The sequence below is a fragment of the Paroedura picta genome, chromosome 6, assembly GCF_049243985.1.
Source record: "Paroedura picta isolate Pp20150507F chromosome 6, Ppicta_v3.0, whole genome shotgun sequence".
NCBI classification, from domain to species: Eukaryota; Metazoa; Chordata; class Lepidosauria; order Squamata; family Gekkonidae; genus Paroedura; species Paroedura picta.
Genome location: NC_135374.1, coordinates 76,619,012 through 76,642,066, shown reverse-complemented (window position 1 = coordinate 76,642,066; position 23,055 = coordinate 76,619,012). Strand labels below are relative to the sequence as shown.

At 41.8% G+C, this 23,055-nt stretch overlaps 1 protein-coding gene across 1 annotated transcript in view; it reads left to right on the top strand.

Moving 5' to 3' along the window:
- Positions 1-434: 434 nt before the first annotated feature.
- S100G (S100 calcium binding protein G) overlaps positions 435-23,055 on the top strand; it is a 93,840-nt gene continuing 71,219 nt past the window's right edge. The window contains exon 1 of the mRNA XM_077343162.1: positions 435-580. The gene's annotated coding sequence lies outside the window, so the exon portion shown is untranslated. The remainder of the gene's footprint in view (positions 581-23,055) is intronic.

Below are 23,055 nucleotides of genomic sequence, written 5' to 3'. Positions count from 1 at the left end.
ATTCCCAGAAACCATAAGCCATCAATAATTGACCATATGGTTTCAAATGTGTTTTTCCCCCACTCATAATAAACTGGATCTCAATCAAAAAGATTCTGATGGAACAGAGAGATTCCTCTGAAGATATTAGCCACAGTTACTGGTAAAATGTCAGGGCCTCTAATCACCGGACCACAGCAGCCAGTCATTTTCCATCCTTTTGTCTCAAAGTTGGCATGCTTTGTATTTTGCTTGATTTGGTCAATGCAAACATGCCTTTGTTTCCCTTCCTGGGAAACTTATCACAGGTCCGGCTGGGCCATTAGCAGATATTATCTCTTTCTCAGGAAACCTCTGGAACCTCAACCTATGCTTTGTCCACAACATGAATATCATCTGCTCCCAAGATTTATTTCACACCAGCAATCAAATCAAGTTCATTCTTTTAGGGACTACAGAGACCAGGCTTAGCCTCCAGATGCAAATCTGGATATTTAAGGCACACCCTGGAATTCCTCAGTCTGTGTGTCTTCCAGCATCTCTCATACACTCAGACTGCTGCTTTCACTGTTTCTTCTTCTAGACTTCTACACATTGGAAGGTAGCTATATCTTTTCTTTTGCTATATACCCCCTATTGCACCATCTGAAATCTGTTTTTCTTCTTGTGTGAGTGTATTTAGCTTAAATTGCATAAAAGTGTGGTTTTAGTTTGAAATTTGTTTCCAGTAAACATCATTTTTATTTATTTTAATTTGATCTCTGTGTGACCTTTCTGATGGGAAGGACTCTGGAATATACAGGTGTAGTTTCTCATTGTTACCCCTCTCACTGCATCTCCTAGAATTCACTAATTCCCCCATCTAAATTCAGGAGACAATTTATTTTAGGGAACACATATACAGATGCTCATAGACACCCCCCCCAAGGAAGCTAAAGACAGAAATATCCCCATATCCTCAATTTATTTTTCTTTAAAGCAAATCGCAGAACATCACTGAGTCAACTGGCCTCTGCCAGCCTCCCTGAACACACATGACTAAAGAGACAAATATTCTCATTTCTTTTTCTCTAAAGTTTTAAGTCCCAGGATACCAAAATCACCAGAACTTCAAATATGTTGTCTATTTCAATGATTGACAAATTGAGAGTAGGGGCTTTAGGCAGAATTTCAAACATCCCAAGTAAAAAATAGGGTAAGGCAGTGGGGGGGATGCTCCTGTGTGGTGAGGAAAATTTCCAATGTCCCAGAGAAAGAAAAGTGAAGTTGGCAGCCTCTGCTCAAGTAGAGACTATGAGACTTCACAATTTTGGATGGTACAGCAGTGATAGTTATAAAAGCCAACAGGGGGAAAATAAAGACATAAGATCCAGGAATTCAGGGGGAGTCCAGTATGAAGAACTATTAAATTCACATGCTGAGTTAAGGGGTAGCATGTAAGAGTGAATAAAATACAAGGTGAATAAAAGAGATTACATGCAGCAGGATGGTCAAAAGGGCTGGCGAGACATGCCACGACAAAAGGAGAAAAAGGTGACAAAAGGAGATTGTATCTAGGCATGGTGGACAAAAGGGAAGGTGGGTGGAGGCTTCCCCCATACCTGCAGCAGGCTGGTAGGCTAAGAGACAGTCAGGGATGAGCAGCAAAAGGAAATCAGCTCATCTGGCTGCTTGAGAGTAATTAGGTTTTGTACTTGGGAAGACTTGCATTTGTTGATGAAATTTCACTGGTGTCTGGCTTTGCAAGCCCCTGTGGTGATGGGTAGGCATGCAGATGTCCCATCAATGAATCAGACTGCTGCCCAAGGTTTTGGCCACTCATTAGCATAGGCTGAAGACAGCTTTGACCTCCTTTCTCCAAAGGTGGCTAGCTCTAAACATGTTTACCAAGGCAAATGTAAATGGTATGGAATCAGGGCAAACAGCACACATTTAGGTAGGAAAGGGATTCTTGGTAACACGTCCTATACTAGCATTGTCAGCTTCAGGTTGAGAAATATCTGGAGATTTTGGGGGTGGAGGCTGAGGAGGCTAAACCTTGTAAAGAACTATCCCCAGCTATTTATCTTTAGGGACCATTCATGAAGTTAGTCGGATTATAAAAGGATTTGACAACATTGGTTCTGTCTTGTTTTAATAAATGTCATTCCTTCTTTTGTCGCAATATTGCTTTCTTTCCTCTCTCCATATTCCCTGTGAAATATGATTCCTAAGAAATCACTGACAAGCACGCAGCATGACAGGAAAGGGTCCGAACTAAGCTTCCTGCCCCACCCCAGTATGTCCAATAAAGAAGATTAAAATACTGAGACATTATTGACAGTTTTAGATCTATACTAACTCACGATCCAAAGAAGAAGACTCAAGAGAACTTTTAAATCATTACGTTGTAAATTCTATGATGGAACATCATTAGAATCTAAACAACTAATTTAGCATCCTTATAGTACAAACTAAAAATAGGTATTTTCATACCACTCTTATTTATTCTTCATCTAGAGATATCAGATAACATATTACCATTTATAAATCTCACTAGCATAATATTCCATTTTTATAGTGTTGCTTAATCTTCTGTCTAATGTTTCAGAATTCTATTACTTTTTATTTATATGTTGTGTTGTACAGGCCCCCCAGATTTAATGAACCTGCCAGATTAAATGGGCATCCACAGATGTCTTTGCTTTATAGCTGTCATCTGTCTCCAACAATATCATGTGGTAAATATAAATAATGCACATGATGTGTTTTGCCCTAGTCGCCTCTGAGGGCAATGGAAGTACAGCACATTCCTTTCCCTTATCAGGTTCTGGGGGAAAATAGTTTCAAGGGAGATGCTGTTCTTTACATAAAAATGACATCTTGTGTGACCATCACTCTTCAATGTAGCTGGAAAGGCTGAATGCCACTTGAGGAGAGTTAAATTATCTCAAGCCATTTAAGAAGGGTACTTAGCTCAGTGACTGAGTGTACATTTTGCATGTATGGAACATAAAGCCAAGAAACCTCTTCCTAAGAGAGACAACTTCTAACAGTTGAAGTACTAGTGGGCCAATTTTCCTTTGTTATCATGTTGAGAGCCAGCTTGGTGTAGCAGTTAGGAGTGTGCATTTCTAATTTGGCAAGCTGGGTTTGATTATGTGCTTCCCCACATGCAATCAGCTGGGTGACCTTGGCCTCACCACAGCACTGATAAAACTGTTCTGACCGAGCAGTAATATCTGGGCTCTCTCACCCTCACCCACCTCACTGGGTGTCTGTTGTGGAGAGAGTAAAGGGAAGGTGAATGTAAGCTGCTTTGAAACTCCTTCGAGTAGAGAAAAGCAGCTTATAAGAAACAACTCTTCTTCTTCAGTAATATCAGGGCTCCCTCAGCCTCACCTACCAAACATGGGGTCGATTGTGGGGAGAGGAAAGGGAAGGCAAATGTTAGCCACTTTGACCGTTTATGCACTGGAGGTTTCACGCCGGGCTGCAAGCTGGAGTTTTAGTCATAGCAGGTTGCTTCACCTCTTCCTGCACCCAAACAGGGAAGCATTTGGCCTGGTGCGCCTCATCCACCCCTGATTTGCGCTCCTGCACAGGAGCTGGGGCAGTGAAGTTCCCAGTGCATAAATGGTCTTCGAGACTCCTGGTAGAGAAAAACAGCATATAAGAACCAACTCTTCTTCTTCATGTCCATTTGTATTCATTTTATATGCATAAACTATATATATATATACAAACTGAATCATTTTCATAGCTGTATATGAATTGAACACATATAAGTATTTGTGGTAAAACCTTTGGATTTCCCAGGGCATAAAATCAGGATGTAAGGTTGTTTGTACAGTCACCCAGACCTGTATATGTGTGCATTTGAATATACACACATACAATATAAGTTGTAAAACACCCTATTAGAAGGCAACATTATGGGTTCAACTTCTTATGGTATTCTTGAATCTATGCAGAAACTATTCAATGAGAATGTGTTTTATCATTCTCAAAATATATCCTTCATAATCTTGCTGCTGCTGAGGGAATATACTAGCATGGTAGCCATTTGATACAAGTCATGAATGTCAGCTGGCCTCTACACTGCAGAACCAAAAATGGGGGTGGACTGATGATGTGCCTAATGTTGTAGATACAACTGGAAGCGGCATCTATATCTATAACCATAAAGATTTGGAGATTTTCTACTGTGTTATGACTTCACTTCTAGGTACACCCAGAAGCAGGCTTGTGTATTTCAGCCGCCAAAGCAACCATTCATACCTGAAGTGGCCAGTGACATGGGCTGCTTGCATGCGCAGGGTCGTGCACCACCACCGCCAGCGCCCCTCCCCCCGTGCCGCGGCGCTGGCCGCTTTGTGCATGAACGGCCACTTTGGCAGCCCAAGTGCACAAGCCTATCCAGAAGTGGCATTGCTTCCCAATTTCCATTTTAACATCTAGCTTACAGCAATTGTGGCAAGCCTATGGAACACAGATAATTGCAGAAGCCATCTGTCCCTACATTGTAGAAGGGCTATATCCAATGTAGGCCAGCAAACCAGTTTAATAATCCGTCTTAGCTGGGAATGTTAAACTACTTGCAAACATATAAAGAATAAATTGAAGCTACTGCTGCCAAACTAGCATTGAGCAGAGGTTGAGACTGAGAAATAACTGTTGAGGCAAGGGATCAAGTCATCTAAATGAAGCAGTGCCAACTTCATATATTTTCATATAATAAATGGTGACAATCAAAATTACACCCTTCCCCATTTCTTGACTGAATCTAATATTAGCAAGGATACACAATTATAGAATTGGGGGAAGAAAAATACTACCACCAGCACCAGCACAACAACCAGGGAAATATGTTTCATGTTGCTTCATGATGATATACATAAGTGGTTTATGATTTCAGTTTGAAAGAACCACCATGGTCACATTTAAGAAATATTTATTTTTCTGGGTGATAATATATAACCAATGGAGTTTGAGGACTTGTGAAGCTGGTGAGACTGCAATTCAGGGGAGCACGCTTGGCATCGACCAAGGCCAGATCGACCAGGGCCAGGTCGACCAGGACCAGGGCCTTTTCGGTCCTAGCCCCTACCTGGTGGAATGAGTTCCCAGAAGAACTATGGGCCCTGTGGGAGCTTCTGGCATTCCGCAGGGCCTGTAAGACGGAGCTCTTTCACCAGGTCTATGGTTGAGGCTGGTGCACTCAGGTAGATCTGACCCCCCCCCCTTGCTAATGGCTTACAACTATTCCCATGTTCACCACCCCAGTCAGGGAAAATTAGGGATTTTTTATTATTTTTGCATCGCATTAAATGTTGAACTGTGGTTAATGGGGCTTTAGCTTAGTTTTAAGGGGGATTTTATTAGGGGATTTTAAGTTGTATTGTATATTGTATATTGTGATCGCCTCGAGCCTCCGTGGAGGGGCAGGATATAAATCAAATAAATAAATAAATAATAACTTTGAAATATATGTGGATTATTCTGGTGTTTTCACGAGAAACCTCGTACATTCTCTCTGCATATGTAGGGATATGAAGACATTTTTCAAATAAAATTTTTTCACACCTGACCTCTAACTCTTGTTAAGTTGAAATGAAACCATATTACATGATATATGGTAGAAATACATGCACCACTTCTAAAGCGGAACACACCCCTTGCCAAAACCTGAAAGCAATCAACACAGCTATGATTTTTATAAGATCTAGGCCATTTCGTTCTGATTACCTGTAGACCCATCAGAAAGCAAAACTGATGTTTTGTGAAAAACAAGAACAGAGCCCATTGCTATACCTTTTATTGGATCAACAAAAGTTGGTAAAAACATTGTTCAAGCTTATGAGTCTTTGTCAAGCTGGATGCTATAAGATTTGAAAAGATAGAAGGGTGGGAAACAGATCTCTCAGGACATGGTATAGAGGTATGATCTTGTTGGCTTCCTCAGTGAGATACCAGCACACTACAAGCTTGACTATATTGTTGCAGCATATGGTAACAGCATATTTTCTGAGAAGTATCATTCAGTCAATCTTCATTCTTTGTCCTTTCAAACTGATTCCGCAGAGGTGGCAAAGACTGAGAGGGCGGTCTTATGGGAATGGGGGAAATCTGCATTCTCTTAGCTGCTGTGGGGAGCCAACAGGGCCTGTCCTGCAGCAGGTCCATGTGGACAGGAAAGAGTCAGGGCATATATGGTCATGTTGACTGCCTCCCCCCCTCAAAATGGCCAATGATGAGTCTAGAGGGGGTTGGAAAAGAAGGGGTATGTGGTGGGCATGTACACAAGCTATGCTTCCCAACCATATTTTGCACAATCATGCAATTTCTAGGGTTTCTCACAGCCTGAGAAATGTTTCAGGGGTTTTTCAATGGAAAAAAAGTTGAGAAAGGCTGGTTTAAATAAAAATTGATTGATAAACAAAACCTTCTGTAATGTCACCCTTTTACTTGTCTTCTCAAAATTGAAAAGCACCAAACTTTTCATTCTTTCGCTTTTCTTTTGCTTGCTTGCAATGTAAATTAGATTTTGAATAATTATAATCCTCCTTTTTCTGTATGTCTTATATATCTTTATTATGTTCCTATTACTTCAAAAATAGTGTTAATTTTAATTGTACCTCTCCTGTTATAAAAGGTGGGGGCCATTTAGCCCTTAATGAAGGGCATGCATCCATAAATATGGTAATACTAGCTGAGTATTACTCTATGCATACCCTTACTGATCTTATTCTGGTACCCCAGGTAATGATCCAAGAAGCTTCAAGAATCTATAAGGATTTCTCTATTTCTAAGAGACTGCCCTATCTCTAAGCCAAATGCTGACAAAACACAGTATGTCCCAATGTTAAGAATCTGCTTAGCAAACCCCCTCTCTACATGTATTAAGTTTTAGCTGCAGTACACCCAGGACATTCCCATGGGACCCCCTCGTAGGAAAGCTAACCATTGCTTGCCCTAATACTACCAGGTCAGTATTTATATTGTTTGCAAAACTCTGCATATGTATAACAAATACACACAGAAAACACCCCTCTCAATGTCAAGCTATAAAGAGTTTTTTTGTTTTTTTTTTAAGACAAACGCATTAAGAATCAATGCTTGCTCATTTGTAATCTAGAAAATTAAAAAGAAGGCAAAGCTGAAAGTCAAGCATCATATATATGATTTATCTGTCTAAATTGCAATGCATACTATACATTTTAATAATCAAATTAGGTTTTAAAACATTTAAAAATTGTTCAATTCCTACACTAGATAATTAATTAGGGAAATTAGGAAATGGGGTCTATAGTTGAAGGATAAGAAGGTTGAATAAATTGTCATAGGAACTCAGAAGACCAACTGAAATTAAAATTAACTAGAACATAGTCAATAAGGCATACTTATTCCAGGCTGGACACAGGAATTATGGCGGAAGAGAATATCAACAGGTTCCATAAAGGGGAGAAGATAGAGAGATGCCCCAAAGGGCTGGGGATCCAAAGTATCTAGGGAAATGGCAGATGTGGTGGTGGGAGCAGGACTGACAATAGAAAGGGAACGAGATATGCATGTCCTAATAGTGGGCAGCCCTAGACTTTCTGGATTTGCCTGATATATGGACAGGCTCACTGCCTTTTTAATCTCCATACCATCTCATGAAATGCAGGAGGTGAGGCCAAGGGAATTAACCCATCTCCAACAATGATGTTGTGCAATGCCAGATCCATTAACAACAAATCTTCAACTCTACAATTATGTTTTTGTGGAGCATGAGGTGGATCTGGCATGCATGACTGAGACCTGGGTAAAACAGTTGCCTTCAAAGGGCTTGCTCCCCAGAGTTCTCAATCCTCCATCAATTGTAGACTGCAGGATGGAGGGGGGGGGTAGCTATCCTGGTTCAGGAGCATTCCTACTTCAGGGCACTCCCCAAAACAATGATCCTGGGAACTGAGTGTGTTGGTCTGGGGTGGGACATGGCCAAGAGCTTGGCCATCTGGCTGGTATACCATCTGCTGAATACAACAGCACATGGTCTGTTGGGTCAGCTAGAGGCAGTACTATGGTACTTTAAACTCATTGTCATGGGGGACTTTGACATCCTAATCAAGGACCCTGGAGGTAAATTGTTCTCTACTCAGACTAATGGGAAAAGGGAAGGGTAAGGAAAATTGGGCCTATGCATTTTATATAATGCCTTCCTCACATGTATGATAGAGAAGAAAAATATGACCTTGGTGACTTTATAATTAAGTAGATCAAGCTACTAATAAGATAAAATGTGGTTCCATGTAAGGCACTTTAGGATTAAATTCAAAGCATGTCTTATACTAATCTTCTGCTGTTTCTTAATTTCCAATCGCAAGGAGTAGCAAGGGTGATTAACAATTTAAATCAATAGAACCACAGTATTATACTGCATAACAGAATGCTAGAACAGTTGCATCCTATGCAGCAGTCAAGTAGTATCCACAGAATCCATAGAAAAAAGCCTATGAAAGCTAGATGTTAGATCTGTGGTGGATTTTGTGGGTCAGTGACTCATAGACACTGGAATCAGTTTAGCTCTTTATTGGTGCTAGAACACAAAAGTTGCACTAACCTCCCGAACAACCCCACTCATATACACAATTGACACAATAGATTTGGGTGTGGCCACGTGCCATTGACTAGATTAGCATTGATTGGTTTAACTGATTGGCTAGATTAGCACTGATTGATTTAAACTGATTGGTCTGTTACTTGTTTGCTTAGATCCTGCCTTGGACCTCAAGCTCAGTGCTTGGCAGCTCTATATACACAGATTGAAATTTTGGAGGCCTTCCTGAATGTTGTCAGCTCCAGAAAATATGTAAAGATGGAGTGAGTCTGGCAGGAGTGACTGTGGCCATGTTTCAATGTTAGAAAATGTTTAAAATGCCTTTTCATGACATGGGGAAATTGCTGTTGACTTTGTTTACTAAATATGTGTTGATGATACAGTTTTCAGTAGTGCTTGGAAACACTGTGCTACATTTATCTGCATGTTTGGTTATATTCCATATGTAAGCCATAGGGTGCTTTTATCTTGATTTTTCATTTCCTGTTGATGCTGCTGAAATAAGTAGATTTTTATTAGATGTCCCAATGTGATGCAAACTAAAATAACTGAGAAGTACATTTGAGAATGAATGCATTGGAAGAAGCAAGTAGATCGAACTGAAAATTAGCACAATATTTGCAGTACTCTCAGGAACTCACACAGTCATCATTCTGTTATGCTGCCTTGCTTAAAATATTAATGGAATTTTTCTTCATTCACTCTTTTAAAAAGAGTAGAAGGTAATTAAAGCTATTTCATTTTACTGCTCAGGAAATCTAATATTACCAGCAGAACCTGAGAGGGTAGAAGCTTTCGTGAGTCAAAGCTCCCTTTGTCAAATAACTTTGTCAGGGAGCTTGGATTCTTAAAATATTATGCCCCCAAAATTGTGTTGAGTGCTAAAGTGCTACTGAGCTCAAATCTAGCTGCTCTACAGTAGGCAAATAAGGCCATCCACTGAAACTTTCACCATCAGAGTTTATCAGCACTATCTATAACTCTTTGCATAGGCAAACAAAGATTGTATTGTGTAAGGCAGCATATTGAAGCATAATAAAAATAAGACTTACAGCATACATGAATGATCCCCAACCTGCTAGGCCCGCTGAAGCCTCTGCCGGCATCCGTGTGGGGCCAGGGGAGGCCAGGAAGACTTCATGAAGGCCCATCCCCTACCCTACTAGGCCCACTGAGCCTTTTGCCATCCTTGGTAGCACCCGTCCGGGTCTGGGGGGACCAGGTAGCCTCCCTGCGATGTGCCAGCTATCAGGGCCATGGTGCTGACCCAGAAACTGACCCTTGCCTGCCCTGTGGAGTACAGGGGAGCCAGGAGAAGCCTTCACATGCTGCTCCCTGGATTGGGGATGGATGTATGCTGAATCAAGACTGGGGTGGCGCACATGCTGATTTGGGGGTGGTCCATGTGTTCACATGCTGTATGGGGCTGTGGAAGCACACTGTCTGGATTGGTCATCTGCTCAGAAGTGGTCCCCTGCCAGTCCTATGGGCTTCAGTGAACCCAAGAGAAGCCTCCCCCTAGTTTTATTGTGGGACTTCTTCAGTTTTGTAATAATAATTGCATCAAACAGAGCACAAGGTATATAAAAACCATATGTAAATAAATGTTTTCCATTTTGAGCTCTGATAATTGTTTATAATTTCCTATATGTGGTTTTACCCCTAACCGTTGGGCTTTTCACTTTGTATATACGTACAAATAAAACCTACTTATAATGAAGTGGAAGAATTGCATGGAAAAATCTTCCTTACAAATAAGACTAAGATTAATCCTGTTTATTTCTTTTTAAAGGCAAGTCACAGGGTTCAAGTTATTTGCTAACAAGCAGTCAAACTGCTATAAAATGTTTTGTAATTATAACATGTAGTTATGTGTGTGAAGAGATTGTGTGAAGAAATACCTTTGTTCCACGGAGGTTTAATGAGAAAAACCTTTCCTTAAAAAAAAAAGTTTCCCTCCCTGTGCAGAAAACAGGCAGTTGGGGGGAAGCCAGTTCAGTGGTTTTCTGGTTAACTTCGGCCACCATTTTAGAAATGCTAATAAGTCTAGCAAGAGGCAATGGCAAGCTCTTCCCCACTCCCATAGCAGGGAACAAAGGTTTAGAAATTAAGTACTAAGAGCACTTCAGGAAGAAACTCCTGGAGACTTCAAGAAAAGCTTCTTTGATCTAGCCTGATCTGATCAGTGGGAGCAAGGAAGAAGGACTCTATGATACTGATTCCATCAAAGCAGATAGAACTCTTAACTGAGGTCAAGAGGAGGCTGCCATTGCCATTTGCTGGCCTGCATGCCTGACAGAGGCTTGAAGGTAATGGGACCCATGTAAAAATTTGCAACTTTCTAAGTTAAGGAGACTACCACATATTTAACATCTGATAGGCCATGTGCGGGTTTGATTCCGTGCTCCCCCACATGCAACCAGCTAGGTGACCTTGAGCTTGCCACAGCACTGATAAAGCTGTTCTGACTGAGCAGTAATATTAGGGCTCTCTCAGCCTCACCCACCTCACAGGTTGTGGGGAGAGGAAAGGGAAGGAGAATGTAAGCCGCTATGAGACTCCTTTGGGTAGAGAAAAGCAGCATATAAGAACCAAGTCATCTTCCTCTTCTTCTTTCCCATTTCTTTTTAATCTCTTGCTCAATTTAGTGCTGTGCTAAGAGTATGCTTGTAAACATTTTTGTTTAAATAAATACTTTATAACTTCTGAGACTGGTGGTGGTTCTCTGTACCACACAGACCTCCACCATCAGGTGGTAAGTAGCTACTCTCTCAATGGTGCACAAGGCAATAAGCTGCCCCCAGAATATTGGTGCACGTATGCAAGGGGAAGTCAGTTAAAATTATAGCATAGTATGAAATCAGAATAGCTGAATATTAGGTTTAAAATTTCATCTATATAAAATAGATGCTACAAAATATTAGAAGCCTCTTTCTCTGTGAAACTGACTGTTGAATTCCGGTTATGGTCATTGGGGTTTAAGGCAGCTAATTCAAAGAGCAACATTAGGATAAAATGATAGGAAACGTGTATTTCTTTCCTTCAGAAAATAAGATGAGGTCTGTCTTGGATCAATCAATTGCTGCCCAAGGGCTAAAACTGCTTTCTTTCCCAACAATCAGTACTGCAAGTGCAGCATGACCCAAAAGAGACCCAAGAGGAAACCTCAACAACTCAAAGCTCAGCTTCATTTCTTTTGTGTATCCACCAATCTGGGGTTTGGAAACACACTAATTCAAAGATCTCTGACAACATGTTGTGCCCATGAGCCACCATGACAATTAATGCTAGCTGTGGCTTCTCTGGAGTCACTTCCCAACTTAATCATTTCACCTTGTCACCCCAGTGGTATAGCTGATCTAGGCTAATGTGAAACAAGTATGCAGCAATCATACTCGTAGCAACAACAAAGAATTACCTGGTAGACTGGGATATTTGTACAGAATGGTAAATTATATTGTTGTTATTTACATTAAGCTAGGACCTTTTCCGCATGAATGATGCAAAGCCGTGCTGCTGCCTGATATTTGATCAGTTTCTGGTTGCTCCAAGGTTTCCCACTTCTTAATAGGAGCCTTTGACATGCTTAATCCCCTTGTCATGTTGAACTTGTGCTGCTGCATGAGGTGGACCGGAAGCCAGGGTTTCCCACTTTTCGGCCTTGTCCCCTGCTTTGTAAAATGAACTCCCAGAAGGGCTGAGGACTCTTCCAGAAATTCTCAGTTCAGCAGGGCCTGCAAGACAGAGCTCTTCCACAGGGCATTTGGTTGAGGCCAGGACATGGAAGATCTGGCCCTTCTTCAGTGCCTTCAGGTTCGCCTGGATTACATCTCCTCCCCAGGCTCATATATTCAATGCTAATAAGGAGGGGGGTTCAAGAGGGTGTGAGGGTTTTAAAAAATATTGTTGTTTTTTTGTTTTATAGACATTGTGAACCGCTGTGGACTGGCTGGTCTGGGTGCATGCTGCATATAAGTCCAGTAATAAATAAAAGAATGGTAATATGAAAAATTTCTTTGAGACATCCAAGATAGCATTTATTATCTTTATATCATGTTTAGTCATTGGTATTCCTTCAGGTAAATATTCATCCATTTGAGAGCCTGGATGCCGCCAGCCTCATAACCTGCCCAGGCCAGGACCTTTCAGAGATATAAAAGGAAAGATATTTCTAATGTCTGACCTCCTATAGGGTTGCCCTTTCCCTTTACATAAAATATCTCATTAATTTTATTATCTTTTTTTTAATCAAGGGCCTCAAAATATATAGCTTTACACTTTGATTATTTCAAGACTCCAGGATGTTAAATTAAATGTCAAGAGCTACAGGCATTATAATGTAGTCCAGAATGAGATGGAAAACATGTGACCAATTAGTGCTCATGAACACTGTGATTGATTATGATTATGTCTCCATCACACATATGGCTGGAAATGGGAGCTATAGGAAGGGGTGCGTGTGAGTGGGAGAAGGTTGTTAAAACCTAAAAGGAAGCCAAATTAAAACTGCCTGTTTTAAAAAGTAAATTCCCAGGGGCATTTCAGAAGGAGGGGTCTGCTCAATTGCAGGATAGCGTTCTGTATGAGTTTGGTGGCATCACGTGCCATGGTTGCTGCAATGGAGACCCTTGAATAGGCTAAGCATGGAACAGAATAGTATCTGTAGGGTACATGTGCAGAAAATGATCCCCTAAATTTACAACATAAAAGCATGATACAGCTTTTAAACCTGATCCAGTAGTGCCCTACCCAAAATAACATAAAAATTGTGACATTTTTCTTAGTGGACTCCCTTGCTCACTACTCTAGCCTGTGTTGTACTTTTTTTTTTATGTGCAACATCTACTGGTGTGGTCCCTACAACAGAAGTCTACGGACATGACACCTGTAGTCCTGCCCCCAAGGACTGCACCAGTAGATGGGCAGTGGTGCCAGAGCACTGAGGCATGCTCAGTGCTCTGGCATCATCGCTGTCACTGCCAGTCTTCCAAGGCCACTCCTACCCTCTGGAGAGAGGGAGCAGCCTCAGGAGACTGGTGGGGACGGGGCCAGCACAGCAATGCACAGCAGAGTGCATTACTGGACTTGGGCCACCTCCACTATGCCTCCAAGACCACTCCCACCCTCTGGAGAGTGGGGCCCTCCATGGAGAAAGTGGCTGCTTTGGAGCATTAAACTCCACCTTCCCCAAATCCTGTCCACTCCCAGCTCCACCCACAAAGTCTTCAGGTATTTCCCAATCCAGAGCAGAAAACCTTATGCTGCCTTGGAACTTTTGTTTCTGTGCTTACTCTATATAGAAGCAGTGTTTGCTCACCCCTGTCTTCACGTTTTTCTTTTCCAAAATCTTTACCTCCCTCCTGTATGTACTATCTCACATTATTCACATGCATGTATAACACATGACTTACCCCTTGCAGTGTTTATGAACCAAGCACAAAAAACTCATTTTTACTTCCATGCATCTCTCAAAAGCCTATGGTGTCAACAGTGCCCAGCTTAAAATGATGCCCTTCAGCAGAGAAGACTCTGAACTATTTAACTAGCTGATTAAACAAGACTTGAAGCAAGAAAGGTTTTGCTGCCCCAAGGACTGTTCTGTAAGCTCAACCGAGGAGGTCATGACTTTGATTCTCATTTGGCTTAACTTTGTTTTCCATTAAGCTCTTGGCTTTTCTGATCCATGGAGGCAACAAGCACAGTTAGAGAACAGTGTGCTACCTTTACAAATGAAATACAAATGTAAATCTGTTGGAATAGTCATAAAAGCATGAGGTGCATTAAACTCAGAGACAGCTGTGTGTGCTGCCATGTGGTTTCTCCTTTTGATGTCTGCCATGCTTATGTTGGCAGGAAATGACCCATCAACATGATATGTGGGGGGGGGGAGTTCTAATGTATTACATGCATCCCAGAGGGCAAAATACATCTCTGTGGGCCCATCTCAGTGAGAACCACTTTCCCCCAGTGTCAGGGATAGATGGGCAGGTATAACACTGTACTGGATCTTGTGGGCACTGACATTTAAGGACATAGGGCAGGGATTCCTATATCAAACCCTGGATCTCCCAACAGTCTTACTAATTTCACCCTGTTTGTTTTGTCTCACAAAAAATCCATGGGAGCAACAGTGAACTGCCCCTTCATGCTTGACCTAAATCCAATATTTTGGCTGGAAAATCCCAGTAAACAGACCCCCACTCCAACACACACTAAGTTGGCCGACTATGGGAGATGTTTATGCTTTCCTTGTTTCTCTTTGCTGCTGCCCCTGCCCCAAATTTGTTATGCTCTTTTTTTAAACATAAATGAACTAAATAATGTTATTAACATCACAATACATTCAATAGTAATTAAGAACATTATAGCTAAACGAGAACATAACATATACAATACAAACATTTGTAACAACCCAAATAATAATACATTTGTTCTGCTTACATTTGTTCTGCTTATACAAAGGTTCCCACCTCTTTTTCTGATATTCTCTCACAAAATGTCATTTTTGGTATTATACTCACATTCAATAATCTGTAAAATTATAATCACACCATAAGTATATTCTTAAAATAATGAAGAACAATATAATAATATAATAGTACCTTATGTTACAAATGGTATATTAAAGGTAAAGGTAAAGGTATCCCCTGTGCAAGCACCGAGTCATGTCTGACCCTTGGGGTGACGCCCTCTAGCGTTTTCACGGCAGACTCAATACGGGGTGGTTTGCCAGTGCCTTCCCCAGTCATTACCGTTTACCCCCCAGCAAGCTGGGTACTCATTTTACTGACCTCGGAAGGATGGAAGGCTGAGTCAACCTTGAGCCAGCTGCTGGGATCGAACTCCCACCCTCATGGGCAGAGCTTCAGACTGCATGTCACTGCTGTACCACTCTGCGCCACAAGAGGCTCTATATGGTATATTACCTAAATCAATATTATATTAAGCAAACTTCAATCACTTGTTCCTATAAGTATTTTTAATTTGCTGTCACAAATTCCAAACTCTGCAAAATCATAAACAATTATAATATACTAGTACATTATGTTACTATTACATTACCTAAATCAATGTTGTATATAGTATAATTCAGCCACTGGCTCCTAAAGGTACCGGGGATCCTGGTCAATGCTGTAACAATCCGAAAATTGCACATGATAGGGATACTTTCCTATGTCAAAATGTTCTTTTCAATAAAATGGAAAAATGCAAGAAAACTGATTATAAGCCATTTATTATTTGAAACACCATCTGGTCTGTCTGTCTTTCAGTTTGGGAATCCTCAGAAAGGAGGCAAATTTCACCAAGAAGTTGCATTTTATTGGGATACCAGCAAAGCACAGTGACGCATTTAATGTATTTTGATACAGTATTTTCCTGGACTTGGACAAAACTTATGAAATAATCTTTGAAAACTGATGCACAGTGCTTAAAAAAAAAAGATTCCCTCCTTCCATAGAACAGTACAGTACAGTATGTTTCTTCAGTCAATTGATCCATATAAATAATGCATCAATAGAAACTGCAATCAATGATAAAAGTTAATCAATATGTGAGGTAAAAAATACAAATGTATTGCTACATAAAATATTAAGATAATAAAACAATGTTTAAAACAATGTATTGATGGAAACAAATATTATGTTATTGTAGGTGGGGGAGGGGGAGGGGTTATAACATGTAAAGAAGAAGAGGGAAGAAACCTCAGAAAGGAGGCAAATTTCACCAAGAAGTTGCATTTTATTGGGATACCAGCAATTTCATATCTGAGTTCTATAAGAGCCATTGAATATTCCAGACACAGTGTCCTGTTACTTTTTCATTTATCAGTTAGCCATTGAAAAGAAGTCACTTCTATTTAACTTACCTCTTCAAAAATAGCTATTTAGGTACAGGTATCAAGTGCCATGAATTTGGACCTTGTCTAGGCATGCAGTAAAATAGGTGGGAATGAAATCGTTGGATTCTGGGTTCTGAAGTTGTACAATTCAGAGTTGAGTCATCTAATCACATTTTAATGCTCTTCTGTATAAACAGCTCCCCATGTATTTCATAATCTAACACTACAGAGAAAAAGTATATCCATTTTCTTTATGTGTTAATTATTTACCATCAGGGAACTGTTTAAATTGGGGAGTTCTTAAATCCTCCCTGCTCAGAGTGGTTCAGTTCAGAACTCTACCACTTCATGGTTGTTGCATATGCCATTCATTTTAGGATACAGTGCTCAGACAAATCACAGAGCTATTTAACAAAACATCTTCAATTCTTGATGCATTTCACAGTTTCCATTAGGGACATTTGTTCAGCAGACACTCCAGATCCCTTCTGATGAAATAGTTTCAAGGCCAGTGTCTCTTATAGAGCTCCATATGCAGATTTCGGTTCACACAAATAGCACCTCTGCCAAGACAAAGAGCAGTGTTGAGGCACCCTTATGTTCTTCCCAAAAATGTCCTAGATTCTTTGGCCAGTGTCTTAGTTGACTGACTATAATTCAGTGGCAAGTTATACCCAACTGCCATGCAGAGAATTGCTCTATGTTTACTCATTCAGAGACATTTAAAATCTTTTCTCACTTCATAAATTTCACAATTCAGTTTTGAAACTGAAAACAGAAGCCAGCGAGCTTTAGCACAAGCTGAGTCCTACTAGGTTTAATAAATGTATTTTACTAAAAATGTATATTTTCATATCAACAAGTGAAATAACTAATCGAAAAACTTACACTACTGTCATTATTACACTGAATGTGAATAATAAAAAATAGTCTTTAGGTCTATCTGTTATTTTGGTACCACTATCTGTCTGAGAATTCATGAAGGTCAGGGGGATAAAGATAGGTAGAAAAGCACAAGTCAAATAAATAATGTACCTGACAGACATTTTCTAATCAGCTGAGTTTGCCAGAAAAGAAAACTTTACTAATCAGCCCATCTATTTATACCATTCATATTGCTGACTCATTAACTTAGATAAACTATATAAGCAGCAGTTCTAGGGTTGGCAGACCTGCAGCTCATGGAGGGGGGGGGGATTGCATCCAAGTGCCATTGGCTCCTGAGCATTCTAAGAATCTCCCAAATTTCTGTGGTGTTGACCATAGAGACTTCTGTTACTCACTGTACATGAGCCTACTCCAGTCCTTGACCTGGAAACTACAACTGGTCCAAAATACTGCATCTTGACTCCTCGCGAGAACACCTTGGAGGGTCCATATTCTGACTATTCTTAGTCAACTGCACTGGCTCCCAGTTGTATTCTAGATCAAGTTCAAGATTCTGGTTCTGACTTTCAAGGCCATACATGGCCTAGGCCAGTGGTCCCCAACCTTTATTAGGCTGGGGACCGGCAGGGCATTGGGTCGCGCCCGCAGGGACCGCGCCCGCGAGGGCCACGCCCATGCTTCAGGCCGCACCCGCGAGCCGCACCCGCGGATCGGGCCGCGCCCGCGAGCCGCGCCCGGCCGCGCCCGTGGGCCGCACCCGCGAGCCGCGCCCGGCCGCGCCCGCGGGCCGCACCCACGGATCGGGCCACACCCGCGGGCCGCGCCCGCAGATCGGGCCGAGCGGGCGCGGCCTGCACGGGCGCGGCCCGGCCCTGATTCCCTCCCCGCCCTCCCGCAGTAAGTACCTTCCCGGGCCGCAAGCTTGCGGCCTGGGAAGTTTTTTACTGCGGGGGGGGCGGGAAGAGGAAGCCGCGGCCCGGCGCCATGGCCTTTGCGGCCCGGCGCCGGGCCGCGGCCCGCAGGTTGGGGACCACTGGCCTAGGCCCAGTGTACCTGAGGGACTGCTTAGCTGACATGCCCCCCCCAGAATACTCCACAGCTAATACAAACTGGCTGATGATCCCCAGACATGGAGAAGTTCATCTGATCTCAACCAGGGCCAAGGCCTTTTGATGAGAGCCAGTTTGGTGTAGTGGTTAGGAGTGCAGGCTTCTAATCTGGCATGTTGGGTTCGATTCTGCGCTCCCCCACATGGATGACCTTGGGCTTGCTGCAGCACTGATAAAACTGTTCTGACCAAGCAGTGATATCAGGGCTCTCTCAGCCTCACCCACCTCACAGGGTGTTTGTTGTGGAGAGAGGAAAGGGAAGGCGACTGTAAGCCACTTTGAGCCTCCTTCGGGTAGAGAAAAGCAGCATATAAGAATCAACTTTTCTTCTTCGTCGTCTTTTCAGTCCTACCCCTACCTGGTGTAATGAAACCTGTAGGCCCTACAGGAACTTTCTCAGTTTCATAGGGTCTGCAAAACAGAGCTCTTCTGCTAGGCTTTTGGTTGGGGCCAGTGAACAATTTAATCTGATACCGTCACATGGGGCTGTCCTTAAAGTAACCCACTCCCAAGTGGGAGATGGGGAGGCAAAAACCAAGACCCATGGATGGCGAAATTATGGATTTCAAATCTGTGTTAACTGGTTTTAATTGTAACATACACAGTTGTGAACTGCTCCAAGTCATAAATCCTGAAAAGGACAGTATACAAATTTAACAATAATAAAAAATAAAAATAAATGAAGATCAGGAGGAGGGATTTCTAGAGGGTTGCCTCTCGCACTTTCTCCTGCTGCAACAAAACCACCACCAAACAACTGAGTGTAGCAAGTATTGCCATCAAATGCACTTTGAGAGTGGGCAGATGGTAGCCAACCTGGTCCTGTTTGCTCAAGTTTTTCTGTTCACTGGTGCTGCTAATTAGGCAGAAATACAAAAGTCTTGTTTACCTGCTTGCTCACCCTTTTACCTCTGTCATACTTGAACTTTTAAACGATGTTTCCCCAGGGGCCTCTAAACCCTGGAACTCGAGTTGCCAGCTCTGAGTTGGGAGATTTTGGGAATGGAGCCTGTGGAGGGTAGGGTTTGGGGAGGGGAGAGATCTCTACAGGTTACAGTGTCATAAAGCCCAACCTCCATAGCAGCCATTTTCTCCAGGAGAACCAATCTCTAATGTTTGTAGATCACTTGTGATAGTGGGAGATCCCCTAGCCCCACTTGAAGGCTTTTCTGTCTTTCTCAACTTTTTTACTGTGTACACAACCACCCGAAGCCCCCCTCAAGCCCATCATTGGCCATTGGGGGGGGCAGGTCAACATGACCATATATCGTCATATTATCTGATAATTATTTTTTTAAAAATTAATTAACTCCCACCCATTCAGGAAACCCTTGCAGGATTGTCAAGAAGCTCCAGGGTTTGATGAAATCCTGACTGAGAAAGCCAGGACTAGACACAGAGTCTCCACTGGAGGTGCAGAATCAACTGGGTAGAGTGTATCTTGTGGTATATTACAGGTTTCTGTTCTCTCACTATGTGGGGCTGCCCTTTAATACAACCTAGAAACAATGACTGATCCAGGATGCTGCAGCCAGGCTGTTGTCAGGGGAACTTATGCTGCCTATTTGGAAACAACTACAGTTTTTGTCAGTCTGTTTCTAAGGTCGATTCAAGAGGCAAGTTATGACCTTTAAAGGTCTTTACAAACTAGAACACATGTGTTTGAAGGAATATCTCATCCCTGTCTTACTGTGTGCCAATTACAGTCATCAGGCAGCCATTCATTGGCTATCCTATCACTTAAGTTGACCCCCCTGGTATTGACCAGATGCTGGCCTTTTCTATTGTGGCTCTGAGGAATGGTTCCCTGAAGAATGGGGGGGGGGGCAGTGCTTCCTTCAGGAGGTGCTGCAAGGCCTTCCTGCTTGCCAAAGCTTTTGAGGGGTTTAAATGGCAGGCATCTTTTTTGGGGGAGGGGGATTTGGAGGCTTGCTGTTTTCTCTGTTTTTAGCTGAGGGTGTTTTATTATTGTAAGCCACCTTGAACCAAGAGTGAAGGTGGGATATAAATGTTTCATTAAATAAATAGGTGTGCTTACAATTGTAACCTTACTGTAGCAGAAGTACCCCCAAAATTTTATACACATAAAAACAAAACTTTCTGGAACAGCATTTGATAATCATAATAGTCTTCCATGTTTTCAGACTTTTTTGAAAAGCAAGTTCAGTTAGACAACAAAGCTCTAGGCACTGTTTCTGTGTGCGACAAATTAAACCTTCCATTTTATTTGATGACAATACTTGCTTTTTCAGACACCTTCGAGTTGAACCGCCTTCTAGATGGTGAGAGTCACCACAAAACAAGAAAAAATTGTCTATCCTGGTCCTTTATATAATCAAGTGTTTTGTCAATATGGTTCCCTAGGATTACTTTGTACAGAGATAATAGAACAATTTAGAAGTATCAAACAGTTGGATTATACCATCAAGTGTTTTGTCAATATGATTTTCTAGGATTACTTTGTACAGAGATAATAGAACAACATAGAAGTATCAAACAGTTGGATTATATATAAACCTTTTTTCTGCTTCATTGTTATGAACTTCATCCAGTCAATTCTCAACATGGTATGTATCACAAATTCATCACATACTGCTGTTCTTTGGGTGCAGAGAGACTATGCTCAAGTTGAATTCATGAAATATCACTTATACCCTGTAATTAATTGACAAAGTAGGCACTCATATTTTGTACTTCCTCACTTGAAAAATAAAAACATATCAAAAGATTTTATTTTGAACAAAGGTTTTGTGGTACAAAAATTCTACAAATTGGTATGAGAACATAAAGGGGACAGCAAGATTATTTCTTCTTGCCAAGAAGCAGAGTCTCTATATGAGAAGTAAAATCAGCTAGTTAGAACTTATCTGTAGGGGATCCATTTTCTCTCCATTTAAGGTTGCAAGGCTCCTGCTGGAAGAGGAGTTGGCGGGGGGAAGGAGGTGAAGGAGGCCCAGTGTATGTGCAGTGTAATCTGTTTTCTTGGTTGGCCTCAACCAAAGGCCCAACGAAAGAGGGTCTTGCAGGCCCATAGGGTCTTGCAGGCCCTATGGAACTTAGGAAGTTCTGTCAGGGCCCTGATATCTTTGAGGAGCTCATTTCACCAGGCAGGAGCCAGGACCCTGGCTTTGGTTGAGGCTAAGCAAATTTCTTTAGGGCCAGGGATCCTCAATTGATTGGTGCTACTAGATTGAAATGTTCTCTGGGAAATGTATGCGGAGAGGCAGTCCCTTAGTTAATTGTATGGGCCCACTTTTACCAGATTCAGTGCTACATGTAGATGTTATCCTTCCGCTGTAATAACCTTTGCAATATAATACCTGTATCCTACCACTTCATTCCAAACTTTTCTCCAGCCTAAGGAAACTTCTTCTGCTAGAGAAAAAGCCACTTAAATTGGAGGGTAACTTGTTAGATCAAAGGAAGGTTTCAGACCAGTGACCAGTGTGGTAATATGTAGGCCAAATGCTGGCTCTTGTACGTGATAACAGGTTAAGACCATTAGTGATGGTCATTATGGGAGGAAGACATCAAGGAGTCCAAGTTGAACCCCAGTGGGTTCTTAGGGCAAGGGTGTGCAAACAATATATTCTGATAATATATATGTAGAGTTTTATATATGTAGAGTTGAGAGCCAGTTTGGTGTAGTGGTTAGGAGTGCGGACTTCTAATCTGGCGAGCCGGGTTCGATTCTGCGCTCCCCCACATGCATCCAGCTGGGTGACCTTGGGCTCGCCACGGCACTGATAAAATTGTTCTGACCGAGCAGTGATATCAGGGCTCTCTCAGCCTCACCCACCCCACAGGGTGTCTGTTGTGGGGAGAGGAATGTGAAGGCGACTGTAAGCCGCTTTGAGCCTCCTTCGGGTAGGGAAAAGCGGCATATAAGAACCAACTCTTCTTCTTCTTCTTCTTCTTCATGGAAATGCAGGCCTTTCTGCATTACTGTCAGCAGGTCATAGGTGTAGGCCTTCAGTCCTCCAAAATCCAAGCCAGCCTCTGGTTTACGAATTCTTAAGCCAATTATAGTTTTTGGCCTGCCTGAGTCAGGCAATAATAGTGAACCAATCAAAACCCCTCTCAGACTCCTCTAGAAAATTATCTCACCACTTTGATTCTTCCCTTCCTATCCTGTGGCTAATCAGTTCTCACATATAGGCAATTAGACCACTCCATACTTTGGTCTTGAATAAGGTGACCAGATTGGTAAAGCGGGACACCATTGACCAGGGGGGGAGTCTTGATTAAAATTTGGTCTATATGGAGCAACAAAAAGTTTCATAGAACACATAAAATGCAAAAATAGTATTGTAATATATATATTTTTAATTTCAACATAAGTACAATTTGCCAGGTTCCCCAAGATGTCCTTCCAAAAGTGGGACAATCTGGTCACCTTAGTCTTGAAGATCATAAGAGCCCTGTCTGTGGCAAGGACCGAATTAGTAACACCAGTTATATACAGTACACATTAACTCTTGAGAGGAGGAATTGGGGTTGTTATGCCTGACAGAGAACAATATTTTCAAACAGTTTTAACTATTGTACATCTAATGGTCATATGAAGCAGCATTTCACTTGCACCTTGGTATCTCATTCATAGTAGGCCATTCTTTACTCAGCCAAACCAAAACAAAAAAAAAACCCCACAGTCCATT